Raw genomic sequence first — 14,409 nt, 5'->3', positions numbered from 1 at the left:
TAAAGAACACTCAGGTATTGATGCCTAAAAGGATTTGCTTTTAAGAATGAAGGTTGGCATAGCTATTGTTGGGAGACAATTCTCCATGGTTCTCCCACCTTTCTGCATGTATTGTGAGCAAGGCACTTACTGCCCTTTGTTGCAGACTATACTTTTAAGGATGTTTTCATAACAAACAGCCTTGGAAGATAGAGAATGTCTCCCTCCAAGGCAAAGGCACTCATATTTACTGCCTATTATAAAAGATTAAGGTTCCATAAATTCAATATTCCTCTCAAATAACACAGTCCTCTAAGTGTGCAGGTATCATCTGGCCCTCTTTGAAACACCCTGTGGGAATTGGGGTCCGGGGAACCAGTGCAAAAATGTTGACACTCTGGCTACTGCCATTGCTGTAAGTAATAAACTATCCATTGTCTTTGACTCAGGAGTCTCATGGCTTCTACCAGCACCCATAAAACTATGGCAGGTTAACATGTTAACTTGCAAGTACAGTAAAATCTTAAACCCTTCACACTTCTTGACATTTATCTTTAAAGTATTGCAGCATTTTGTCTTATACAAATCATCTTACTTTTTTCAGTTTCAGACCTCACCACATTAAGGTCTTAACAATTAACTGACAGTCTAAGATTTTTCAGACTCTTAGCAGGATTAATGCATTAATTTTCAAAGTTGAGGAACTGACGGTCAGCATTCCATAGAAGGAAAAATCACGATACTGCTCATATACAGTTATTTTAGTATTACAATTATTTGGCATCTAACACAAAATTTTGTATATGGGCTCAGTAAAATGTGACATGAATCTGATTGGCTAAAGTCTAATCAAATCTTAACTAAAATTCTTCAGAATTCCAGGATCCACAGTGTAACATGAATTAGTGATATAACAGAAGTCAGAGGAAAGAGCCCTGTGATGGTCCCCCAAAGATGTCCATATCCTAACCTCTAGAACCTGTAATTATGTTACCCTACACGGCAAAAAAGACTTTCCAGGTGTAAGTTAAGGATCTTGAGATAGGGAGATTATCTTTGATTATGTGGGTGGGCCCAATGTAATCACAAGTTTCTTTATAAGGAAAAGAGGAAGGCAGGAGAGTCAGAGAAAATGTGATGATGAAATCACAGGTTAGGAAAGAGAGAAAGAAAGAGAGATTTAAGTATGTTACACTACTGGCTTTGAAGATGGAGGGAAGGGCCACAACCCAAGGAATGCAGGCAGCCTTTAGAAGCTAGAAAATGCAAGGAGATGGATTTTCCTCTACAGCCTCCATCCAGAAGGGATCAACCCTGTTGACACCTCAATTTTTGGACTTCTGATCTCCCTAAATGTAAAAAAATAAATTTGTGATGTTTTAAGCCACTCTGTGCTAATTTGTCACAGCATCAATAGAAAATCTCCTTCGTTATTTTTCATGCTTACATTGCTTTCTAATTCTAACATAAGCCCTTAAGCAACACTGGGCTGAAATATATTCCCCTTTTCATACTTGCTCTTTCTCAGTAAGTGGTAGAATTGCTTTCAAAAAAGCACGAGAGGGAAAGGAAGCTGCTCTAAGTAGTAAAAGTAGAAAAACCACCCCTGAAGTTTTCACAAAGAAATAAACAAAACAAAACCACTTTCCCAGGATCAATGCAGCCCACAAGAGGAAGATAAATGAAACAAATGTATCTGTACCAAGGCAGAAAAGAGATCCAGACTCCCCAGGTGTCCTAACCCTCTGTGTTTCCTAGTTTCCAGTCTAGGCTGGATTATTCTCTCCCTGAAAAAGGAGTCTTTATCTGGGGGATAGAAACGCAAGTCTAGCCAGGAAGCACACACTGGGGCATGCACATGGGTGTACTATCTGTAGTGCCCATCAGCATGAGATGCAAAGTTCTTGAAAGAAATTCAGTCCACATGATGTGGTTTATCCAGTTCTCAACCCAAAGGAACTCAATTTATAAGGAGAATGCAGATATGAGTTACTGGGACAGAATTCCAGACAACGGTTGGCTGGGGATTTGAGAAGGACGTTGGAGGGAAAATCTGAAGTAATCCTTATGCAGACACAGCTTTATAAAATTTCTGTGGTATCACGTCTAGGCAAACTCTGAGGGCTTGAGGGCCTAAGGGCAGAGCTTAGAGCTGGCCAGAGCTGCCTCCGAATGGCGGACTTTGCCCAGTGCTGAGCTGTTAATATGAATGCACTAATATGCATTTTCAGCACATGCTGCTGGGCATTCCTGAGCTACCAGTTCAGGCAACCCCCAGACTGCTGGTCCTCCCGCTGACGCTGTGCTGGAAGTACCCTCCTGGAACCACTGTTTCTGTGGGCCATCGTGCACCGCCACCATCTCAGGAGTGTCCTCTAGCTTCTGTCATCCTGCCAGGCTCTTTTATCTCTTTAGAAAGGGTCAGTACTGCTTATATAGTTTCTGCCTCTTTTTGGTTTCAAAGTGTGGAGCTCATTTCAATATTTGACACTCCTAGTAGAATCCAGAAAGTTAACCTAGTTCAGTTTAACAGTGACCACTTACTATGTGCCAGATACCCTGCTAGGTAGGCATGAGGAAATTAGAGACAAAAGCATGCTGTTTGCTGTTAAGGAATTGATGATCGAATGATATTTCAGCTTTTTCTGGATCATGCATTCCCTCTTCCATAACTGGAAGCGCAGGAGAACAACGACTCCTCGCCCCACACCTCTGCAAGTGGACAGTTCACCCTTCCTTATGCTTGTGTGGCTGAGGAGCTGCTCTGGCCTTCCTCAACTGTGCACCGTCTATGACTCAATTCATAGGATCAACCGCTTTCGGGTTTAACAGCCTCATTGTGTAAACATGCTTCTCTCATAAAAATTTCTCTATTTGGGATAGGCAGGAAGTGTGAAATCGTATTTTCCACATTGCCTTAATCAGATCTCATTTTTACCCTTGACTTCCAAGTCCAGTGGAGCAGTCAGAATTTCTCCATTTTTCCGGGAGAGCCACATAACTCCCAGGGACGGCAACACAAGAAGTCATCACAAAGTCCCTGTCATTTTTTTTTTCAATTCTGAATTAAAATATGTATACCACCATTTTCTTTCATCCTAGAAATCAGCATTGCTAAATATTTTTCAGTGACAAAGCTCAGAGCTTACAAGTGTATTAGAAGCAAAACCAAGCTATCCACCAAAAGGAAAAAAAGCAATTTCTCACCAAACAGGCCCATACATAGAAAAAAACCACTTATATTTTTACCAGATTTGTCACAGAATGGATTCAAAACCTTTCCAAGACAAATGGAAGGTCGTTTTCTGCCCTTGTTTTGGTTTAACATACTCACATAAGCTGTTACACCTGCGCCTAAGGGTTTTTCTAGGCTTCATCTTTTAAAACCCTTGAAGTATTCTTTCTTTCCTTGGCATCTTATTTTTGCACATGAGGAGTTTTGGATCAGAAAGACCGTGATGGAAGTGCTCAGTGGTAGTGTTCTTTTTCTAACTTGGCTTGCGTAGCTGCCATTCCTCTCGATTCTCATGAAAACACACATGATTCCATGATCCTGCCCCCTCTCAGTGTATAGTAGCATCCTGCAGGCCGCTCACAGAGGCACCCAGGACTTTCCTACACTAACTGTCTCCCAGCCAGTTGCTGCCTTTCCTACAACAGCCCAAGCCAGACTTTGTTGCAGCCTGCGAATATTATTCACTCCAGTGTGTGATGCCAAAATCATTCCACAAGGCCTGCTCCAAGTTTTCCTGTCAAGATAAGCTTCCAGCCTGATGTATAGTAGATTAGCATAGAGCATTAAGACTACACTCACAATCTTATAAAACTGGCAGCACAGCTTCCTAAGTTGAACAATGGAATGGATCTACCCTTTAAAAGTGAAAGGTAAAATAGATTTTCAGAAAGAGTTTCAATTTCTATAAGACCGATTTACTTAAGGATTTAGAGAACTTAGTTAAAACTAATTTTAAAAAGTGGTTATTATTTTGTACACACAAAAATAGAGTAATCTTTCATTACATAAAGTTATCAAGCCACAGCAGCATGGACAACCCTGCCCTTGGTCCTCAGATCTTATTTCTTTCTACTGCTTCTTACAAACATTTAGAAAATAGATGTCTACATGCCACGGTCACTCTGTCAGTATGCATTGTGTTGGGAATAACCAAAGAGGAAAATCATGCTGAGTTAGGACAACCTAGAACAATAGCTTGGTTTTGACAACAGTGACAAGTGGCCACTGTGGCATAGGATAAATATCTTCCATAAAGGCAAACTGTAAATTAACAAATGTTTCTTGTCTACCTGTAAGTCAATTACTTCATTTCTGAATCCCCAGTGTCTAGTACAATGCCTGGCAAGGAGTATATTTATTTATTTATTTACTTATTGAATGAATGAATGAGAGAATGAATAAGTGAATACACACCCCGTTTCCCCTAAAGCTGTTAATTTCCCCACTCATCCTTAAGCATATTGATTCTTGAAGACATTCCAGGTCCTTGGATCACAAGTTCTCTCTGTTGACTGCTCTTAGGAAACCACTTTAAATCTATATTTAAAAACCTGTGGAGTTTTCTTTCTGCTTAAGTTATATTGTTCTGTGGTTTTAAAAAAAATCGATCCCCTGAAGGGCTTCCAGAGAACCATCCTGGCAGAATTTGAGCTCTATAAAAGGAAGCTTTTAAGTTGCTAAGAAAACTAGGAATGACTCTCTTCTCAACTTTTGTGTCATCTCCTTCAGGAAGCTTCTTTGAACCACTTCCTCCCTTTTGTCCATACTCCCACTCCTGCCTTAAATGTCCCTTCTTGAGGCTCCCTAAATTCTGGTGCACAGGATCACTGTCTCTTAATTGTCTCCCTTACTAGACCGTGGACTTACTGTTGGCAATGACTGGGAATTTTTCTTGGCATCTTCAATTCCCGGCACAGATACTGGCACATAGTGAGTGCTCAAATAGTGTTTGAAGAGATAAAGGAAGGACTGAATCATAGTATTAAATTACCTGAGACATTTGTTCATCTGGAGGCTGGAAGACATTTAGAATGCTTTAAGAATGGAAAGGTTGCTTTCTTCCGTTTGGAGAAAAGATCAAAGGGTTTCAGACTGAGAAGAGGCCTCCATATGGTTTTTATTGTCATCTTCCTTTTTTCTCCTACTGATTAAAAATAAGAAAAGAGAGAGTCCAAAATAATCTGAGAGACTGGCAGAACTGTGAAAAGACTGTGAAGCCATATTTTTTAGGGCCTTCTGGCGATCCTTGTCAATCCAGGCAAAGCTGGCCTGGGGCCCGGGGCCATCAGTTCCTAGACGCATTGATGGACAGCTTGCCTCTTGAAGGACATGTTTCAGGGGCTCCTCAGAGACTGTTCTGTCAATTCTGCTCTCTCTTCCCACCAGTTCTACCCACCCAGCACTCAGCAGGGCCCACTGTGGCCCTCTCGCTCTGTGGACTTTCTGGGGAACGTTAGTACAACTCCTCTGCCGGTTCACGCATTCTACCTGAATTCCTGCCAGGCTCCTGTCCCCACCCCCCTTATTTTGTCTGTTTACCTTGTCCTTTTACTCTGTATTCTTTGCAGAGATTTTGACACATATCCTCATCTTAAACAGGATCCCTCCTGCCGGATCCACAGATTTCTTCTACCTGAAGAATCCGGCAGGTGTAACCTACTTAAAGCAGAATAAGTCATCAGACAAAGCTCTCTGCCTAGCGCAGGCACTGAAGACCATAAAGGCAACAAGCCCAGAATCTAGGAAGATAACCAGGGCAATGGGAAATCTAGAAAACAGGCAGGGAGACTATGCTATGGGGAATTAAAAGCTCAAACAAAGAATTAGTGTCACAGAGGGCCTGGAAGCGAAACAAAGAGCATGAGAAACAGCTACAAGGTTACAGCAACAAGCCCTTGTTTCTGCATTAATTCTTTGCCTCTGTCAAATAAATTTGTAGTTATGTCCTATTAATGAAGGAGACCGAGCCCAGGAGGAGGACCCGGTTTATGGTTTTGAATCGAGACTCACCACACTTGTGTTCTTGTGTTGGACTAATTACCTAACCTCTCTGCCTTGATTTCCTCTTCTGTAAAAGGGAGCTAATAATAGTATGTACACGAGAAAGTTTTTCTGAGCATTAAATGAAACAATGTAGGTAAAGCATTGACATATCTCTGAGAACAGAAAGCTCTCAATGAATACTGGTTGTCACTATTGTTACAGTGAGAGAGTTTGTAGTGTGACTAGCGTGGGTCATGCTGATAGAAGCTAAGGTTTTAGGATCCCCTGAATACAAATTAAAAGAGCGAACATAATAACATTTGCTTATAGGTGGCTCTGAAATGAGAAAATACTAAAAGTTTAGTTATTTTTATTTAGAATGTTTTTTACAGCTTTATTGAGGCATAATTGGCACACAATAAACTGCATATTTAAAGTATACAATTTGATGAGTTTTGACATATGCATACACCCATTGAGCCATCACCGCAATCAAGATAATGAACATATCCATCACCCCAAAAGTTTCCTCCTACCCTTTCTAATTGCTCCCTCCCACTCCTCCCTGCCTCACCTCCCATCATCCTCTGGCAACCATGGATCTGCTTTCTGTCACTATAGATTAATTTACATTTTTCTGGAATTTATATAAGTGAAATCACACAGTATTCTCTTTTGGGGGTCTGGCATCTCTGACTCAGTGCAATTATTTTGAAATTAGTCTATATTGTTTGTGTCAATAGCTCATTACTTTTAATTGCCGAGTAGTATTCCATTATATAGCATGATTTGTTTGTCCATTCATATGCTTTTGGACATTTGGGTTGTTTCCACAGTTTGAAGCTATTACCAATAAAGCAGCAGTGAATATTCATGTACAAGTCTTTGTATGGGCCTTGACTTTCATATCTCTTGAGCAAATATCAAGGACTAAAATGGTTAGGTCATATGACAAGTGTAGGCTTAAATTTTTAAGAAACTGCCAAAATATTTTCCAAAATGGTTGTACTATTTACATACTTAATGGTCAAAGACTTGTGTTTTCAATTATTTTTGTAAGGGTATGAAACAGCCTTCGTTCTTGTCTCTCTATGGACCTAAGATTGCTGGCTAGGTCCTTGGGCCCTAAGTGCCAACCTCCCTTGGAAATTTAGTCAAATTGTTTGGTTCCTCTGGGGGAATAAACTTTTTAAAATGCAAACCTACAAAACTAAACGAATCAAATGATAAAAGCAATTATCATGACAACTATTGGGTAAGGCATTTATTTGTTTAACTTCTGTCTTTTTCAAGGTCCAATAGATGACGCTGGATGGAACAGTCCATCATGTTCTAAACAAATCACCTATCACCCCTCATCCAGCCTTCCAGCCCATCCCCTTAGGTCATTGTCACCCTCTCAAACTGAAGAGTCATGATAGAGTGCCAAGTCCATCAAGCATGTCTACAAGGTCTGAGGACCCCATTCCATATTCTTATTCTCAACGTCACTCCCAGCCTTCACCTCTGAGGGCACCATGTGAGACTGCCAAGAATGCTACTCACGTAACTGGGATGGGGAGGAATTCTCAAACCCACTTCAGACTGCAAGCACACCGTATTGTTCAAAATAATTGCCATCTCAATTCCAAAAGATTAGAAATCTCTGTTCTAAGAATCTGATTTAAAGCAAAAAAAAAACCCTGTGGTGCCAACTGGATGTTCTCATAATAGAACCATCAATACTACTGCATTTTTGATTGGCAGCTGCCAGCATAAACCACACTCCTCATCCCCCACATCCCCCTCCCACACCCAGATCCCAGTTCCTTCTCTCTCTCTCTCTCTGCGCACATACACACACATTACGTGAGAATTCTGGTTTCCTAACTGAAGGAGGAAAGAAGAGATTTTGGTACGGAGAAAGACCAGGAAAGTTGAAGAGAAAAATGGAAGGTAAAAGCTTATGAACTGGATTTAAGCATCTTTGGTTAAAGGAGGAAAGGCCAGAAGCTATTCAAGAGGCACTTTGTGGAAGTTCGAGTATAAGTTAGGCTTCTTGGGTCCAGAGCACAAAAGTGTTGCACAGAGGCATGAAGAGAAATATCACAGTACTCCGAGGATGGGACACTTGGGAAACTTTCTGAGGCTGCTCCCTGGGTGTGCACATTGGCCTACGTAGCAAGAAAGGGACTCTACCAAGCTATTTTTCAGACAGTAGATATAGGTTGTGACAATAATAGTGTCAACAGCGGTTAAAAAAAATAGCTATTATTTATTATTTAAGCTAAGATTTATTACGCTCTACTGTGTATTAGGTACCATACTAGTGTCTTACAGTTATTTCATTGTACCTTCAAAATAAACACATTGTCCCGGGTTTTATAAATGAGAAAATGAAAGCACAAGAAGTTTAAGGAACTTGCCTAGGCCACACAGCTGATCCGCGTGGGGGCCAGAATGAGGTGCAGGCGGTGGGCTTCTAGAACCCATACTCCCAGGGAAGTGAGATGAGGTAGGGAAGGGAGTAGATGGATGTGGCGCTGAAGCTGGCAGGCTGTTTTGTGAGAACATGTGAGGCCCCCTTTGGAAACTTCCAGGCCTAAGTAGGGAATATTCTGCAGATGTGGGCTGCCCAGCACAGGCATCCAGGCACCAGAAAAACCTGGCAGGTCCCAATTCCAGGAGAAGGTCAACCACAGACGACTGTGTCTATTGGGGATTACACTTTATGAAATCATGTTATGATTTTTTTTCTTAAGATTGGCACCTGAACTAACATCTGTTGCCAATCTTTTTTTCTTTTCTTTTCTTCTTCTTCTCCCAAAAGCCCCCAGTACATAGTTGTATATTCTAGTTGTGAGTGCCTCTGGTTGTGCTATGTGGGGCGCCACCTCAGCATGGCTTGATGAGCGGTGCCATGTCCACGCCCAGGATCCGAACCCGCGAAACACTGGGCTGTCAAAGTGGAGCGCGCAAACTTAACCACTGGGCCATGGAGCCGCCCCCGCCATGTTATGATTTTTAAAGATATTGTTTGTAGTGGAAGGTTCAATTTAGTCAGTTATCAATGTTCCAGAAAACAGACATGCAAGTGTAATAATCTCTGGTCGACAAGCAGCAAGAAGGAGCATTGGCTGGAGCAGTTACTGGAGAGAATGTTCAGGCACAGCTGACAGAGGAAAGCAGCTACCTGAGCTGTCTGAACTGAAGGCAGGATAGACTCATCAAAAGCTCCTTTCCTGAAAGGGATCTCTGTAACCGTAGGAGTCACCACCTCCCAGAGAGATTTGAAGGTTTAGGTGGCCACAGATTACTTTGAGGCCTGCAAAGAAATCTGCCTCTGACCTGGGAGATTTTCCACCTTCAAGTCCGGACTTCAGGCGGAAGGAGGAAGCAAGTAATTAAGCGCTGCCAAGACCCAGGACTGAGCTCCGGTTCCCCTCCCCTGTGCTTGCCCTCACTGCTCCTGCTCTTGATTAGAAATGCCCCAGGCCCCCTAGTCACCTAGCAAGCACCTCCTCGAAAAAACCTTTCCCAGCATTCTCCTTTGTTCTCACTATCTCCTGGCCCAGGGTTCTCTGGAGGTCCTGTAACAATGTGTCATATTAATTTGTCCTTATGTCTCTCTCTGCACACTAGGCAGAAAGTTCTTTAAAGGCAGGAGCCCTGTATTAGTCACCTCTATCTCATACGGGACACAATATTTTTTTAGAATGAAGGTATGACAATGGGGACTTGGTACAAACTTCAACAAAGGAAACCAGACTTGCTAGAAATCCTAGATTCTTTTCCGATTCTCTATACCGTCCTCTAGGTCAGAATCACTCCTCCCTAACTATAGGGTTTAAGAAAACTGATAATAATATGTGACAGATGGACATTGTCCTCAGAACATCTTCAGCAAGCCCCAGGCCTCAAAGGCACCCAATTGACAGTTCCCATGATGGATGAGATTGCCTGAAAAGGAGAGGCCGGCCAGATCTGGCAACGCTAGGGCTGATGCAGAGAGACCAGGGCAAATGGGAAATTTAGGGATGTCAGAACACAGACTGTCAATGTAATCCCTCTGCCTGTCTAATATGCTGCAAAACAAGCCAGAGCCCTGTTCAGGCAGGACTTAAAATTTGAGCTATAAAGCTAAGACTCTCCTGAAAATAGAAGTTGGTACCACAGCATTGTTGGCATCATCTCCAAAAGCGGAGGGATTCTTTTGACACGTAGATATATCCTGAGAGAAGAACTCCCTCCGTCGAATGAAGGGCAAGAGAAGAATTGTTTCAGAATATATTTATCCTGGCATCTTTTGCTTTTATTTTCTCTGCCTTACCAGAGTCTCCTCCATGGCAGTAAGAGCTGTATCTTCCTAATCGTCCAGTTTATAGGTCCATTAGAACATGGACAACTCCTGCGCAGCTTCTAGCTTTTAAGAATATTTAATAAAATGTAAAATGCAATAAAAATCAAACTAATGTTAGTTATATGTAAGGTTTTTTTTTAAAAGAGAGTGTAGGACTTCCTGAGGTTTAATTATACCTAAAAAACATTTTGTTGTTGGGAGGGGTATGTTAATTTACCATATTGATTCCTCTGAGACATCCCTTGAGCTATAAATTGACATTAATTATTCATAGCCCAGAGAGGTCCTATATTAGGAGAAAATTTTTCCAGTAAGACAATTCACCAGCTCAACACTTGAAAAAGTTGATGCCTGGCTTATTCAGAGGTAGAAATGTACTCTAATCATGGCAGCTGTGGGCATGAGTCTGACCTTCCTGCTACAATGATGGGGGAAATAGAGTGCAATTGACTAGAAAGAGAGAAACAAACTAACAAAAATCTCCCACTTGCCTACATTATTTACAGAGACAATCATTATCATTACCACCATCCAGATAAAAAGACTCTTGGCTGAAGTGCCAAGATCATCTTCCTCAATAATAAAGGACTTTGTTCCCTCTCCTCAGATATCTTTTGTGCCCGCCCTTCTTGTTTTTATTATTTCCCTACTAGGACAAATATGCTCACAAAAATATTCCCCAATCTGGCTCCTCCATAGGGAATTGACTACAGGTCATGGACCATAGAATGACATACTACATTATCATCCAATCAAACAAAAAATAATAAACAGGAGGAACTAGCTACAAGGTCTTGAAAGCATAGACCTCAGAGCCAGCTCTGCCTTTGAAGTTTCACTTTTGTATTCAATACTGATGTGGTGTTGTTCTTAGCCTATGACCTCTGTGCCATCCCCTGCAGATGGTGGAGATCTGAGGGCCATTGTTGTGGAGTGTGTTCATTAGATATGAAAAAAGAGACTGTGAATGAATGAAACAAAATGTCAACTCCCTTCAGATTCTTTAAGAATAAAAGCAAACAAGCCAGATACTGAATACTGCTAGGTTTTATGTGTGTCAGGGAACCGAATTAATATCGGCTATTAAATGTATTCTATCAAAAGGGGGAAAAAAACAGGAAGCAACCCTTAAATTAAGTTCTTTATGATGTTTGCCAAATCTAGGTGATATTGTTACATTCTTTTTTAATAAAATACCATTTGTACCATGTGTAGACTATATATCAAGGCTTCCTCATGTGACTTTGAAAGGGGATGAAATTTCTCAACAGATGGAGAAAGAATGGATGCCATAGACAGAGATAATCCATATGCTAGAGAATGTTGCTAAATAGCTTACTTCATGGAATGGAAAGGTCAGTTGTTAGGATGAAAACTCAAATTTAGCAGGCCTGTCTCTGAGTTTGTGTCTTCCTTCATTTATTCTTTCAAATATTTAGAGTGCCTGCTAACTGCCAACACTGTACTTGGCCCTATAGATACAGCAGTGAGGAAGAAAAGATCCCTACCCTCAAGAAGATGACAGTCCAGTCTGGCTATAACTGCCCACCACACCCTAGTCATGCTAATTCTTTACTGTGTCACAGAGCAAGGAAGAAATCCTGCTTATTGAGGACACGTAATAACGCCTGGCCCTTATTTTTAAGACTTACTGTATTCCTTCATCAATTCCTTCCTGATTCCTCCAGAGGACTGGAAGGTAACATCAGTCCTCCATGCAGTGTCCACTGCCCACCTCCCACTCCCATCTGTTTAGGATGTTTTTTTTCTGTGCACTTAGCTTCTCCCTCTCTCCCACCCAAAAGAAGAGGTCTAGCTTTTCGGTTCACACATTTTTGTGAAAAAGCATCGGGAGAATGTGTACAAAGTGTCTGGGGCAGAGGGTAGTCAAGTAAAGGAGGACAGGGAGAGAAACAATGGTAAGTGCCTCACCCCAGAGTTAAAGGACGAGCTTGGGGGCAGATTCGAGAATGAGGGGACAAGCTTGCCTTTTGCTGCTGGGGCCACAGCTGTAAGTGTGCTCAAGCCTCAGAAGAGGCTCACCTCCAGGGTCCTCTGCTGTGGCAAAAAGAAGATCTGGTTAGACTCCAAAGAGACCAATGAAATTGCCATTGCCAACTCCCCTGTTAGCAGATCTGAAAGCTGATTGAAATGGGTTGGTCATCCAGAAGCCTGTGACCGTCCACTCCCAGGCTCAGTGCCGGAAAAACACCTTGGCCACGGGAAGGGCAGGCATATGGGCACAGGTAAGCAAAAGAGGACTGCCAATGCTCAAATGCCTGAGAAGTGGGTGAGGATGATTAGAATTCTGCACTGGCTGCATGGGAGATACCGTGAATCCAAGAAGAATGACTACTGTGTGTATCACAGCCTGTACCTGAAAGGAAAGGAAACACATTCAAAAATAAGCGGTTTCTCATGGAGCACATTCCTAAACTGAAGGCTGGCAAGGCTAGCGGGAATCTCCTGGATGACCGGGACAAAGCCTGCATATCTAAGACCAAGAAAACACGCACGTGCTGCAAAGAGCAGCTCCAGGCCAAGAAGGAGGAAATCATCAACACTCTGTCTGAGGAGGAAGAGCCCAAGAAATAAAGCTCCCCCTTTCTTGTCTGTCCATTGTGGCCTGCGCAATTCCAAAGACCAGTCATTCAATAAAACAAGCCTTTATCTGCCTTAAAAAAAACAAATAAATAAGAGTGAAGGGATGAGAGAGTGATGCTCTGGCACACAGGCAGAGTGGGAGAAGTGTGGAGGAGAAAGTGAAGGAGAGATTTTAAAATACTGCTCTGAGTTATGACTTAGATGCCCTTAACGTTATTCAAGAGATGCAAGTAACAACTGGAGTCACCTTCTAATTCCTCTTGTCTTTCCCCTGAGCCATGTGAGGACCAGAGTTTTTCAAGTTAATAGCTCTTATTCTCATTTTTCACTTGAAATAACTGAGGCACAGAAATGGAGGGATTGACAGTCCTGCAGCTATTTAGGCAAAGGTTTCATATGGGAACCTGGATCTCCAAACTTAGGGCCCTGCACCTTTTCCACTAAGAGCGCAGACTCTGGAGTCAAACTGCTTGCATTCATATCACAGCCCTGCCACTTAAGCCCACGCCTCAGTTTCCCTAATGATAGTTCCTACCTCAGAGGGTGGTTGTGAGGATAAATGGGTTAATATAGGAGAAAATTTTACAGCAGTCATAGTGAACACTCAATAAATGTAGGTAGTAGCAACAGCAGCAGTACTAGTAATAACAATAATTAGTAATAGTAATAGTGGTAGAAATGGTGATAGTAGATATTAGTAAAAATCATTTTGCCTCAGGTCTTGTATTTTGCTGAAAGAAATGTACAAACTTGGTTCTGATTCCTTATATGTGGAAATACTACATGCCACTGCAGCTTACTAGAGATACATTATAATTTTTAAAAACAACTCATTTCCCTTCCAAAATTACAGGTACGCCCGTTAGTCATTGTATCAGAATACAATCTGAAGTGAACAGGGAAAAGGATCCTTTAAAAATTCCATGTTGAAAGGCCACCTGAGGGGCTCCATGGCTTAGTTATAGGATGAATAACTTCTCCATCTTGCCTTCCTCAATGGGATGATGTTCAGAATTCTGAATCTTGACACATGTGAAAAGCAACACACTTTATACTAATTTTTTCCTTGGAAAAGAAAGAAGGAATTGGCCCCCTTGTTGGCAATCAGGACCCGTAGCTGATAATAGGTTCACAGTGACCAGACTCCCACAATAGTAAATAACACAGAGAAAGCTGTTACTTGTTCATCTCTTCCATAAGTGTCCTGCATCTTAAAAAGGTTTAAATTATGTCCTTCTTGCCCCGGTTGCCATTCACAGCCCCTCTCGGAGCAGGGCTCAGAGACGACTCTGTGCCAGCCAATTTCATCTATGCTATCGCTTTTAATCCTCACAATTCTCTAACACAGGCATTGCTTATCCTCACTGTAAAGTTGAGGAAATTGGAGCTCAGAAAGGCTTAAGTGCCTTCTCCAAGGTCAAAAGCCGTATCTGGGTCCATCTAAGGTCGAAAGTGGTATGGGAGTCAAACCTTGACTCAGTTCAGACCT

The 14,409-nt window shown here is 41.9% G+C and overlaps 1 pseudogene; it reads left to right on the top strand.

The window, feature by feature from the left end:
* The first annotated feature begins 2,198 nt into the window (after positions 1–2,198).
* Positions 2,199–12,911, top strand: LOC100068500 (large ribosomal subunit protein eL19-like; annotated as a pseudogene).
* The last annotated feature ends 1,498 nt before the right edge of the window (positions 12,912–14,409 follow it).

Source organism: Equus caballus, chromosome 6, assembly GCF_041296265.1.
Source record: "Equus caballus isolate H_3958 breed thoroughbred chromosome 6, TB-T2T, whole genome shotgun sequence".
Classification (NCBI taxonomy): domain Eukaryota; kingdom Metazoa; phylum Chordata; class Mammalia; order Perissodactyla; family Equidae; genus Equus; species Equus caballus.
Note: the sequence above shows the minus strand (reverse complement) of the source record. Positions and strands in the feature narration are given on the sequence as shown.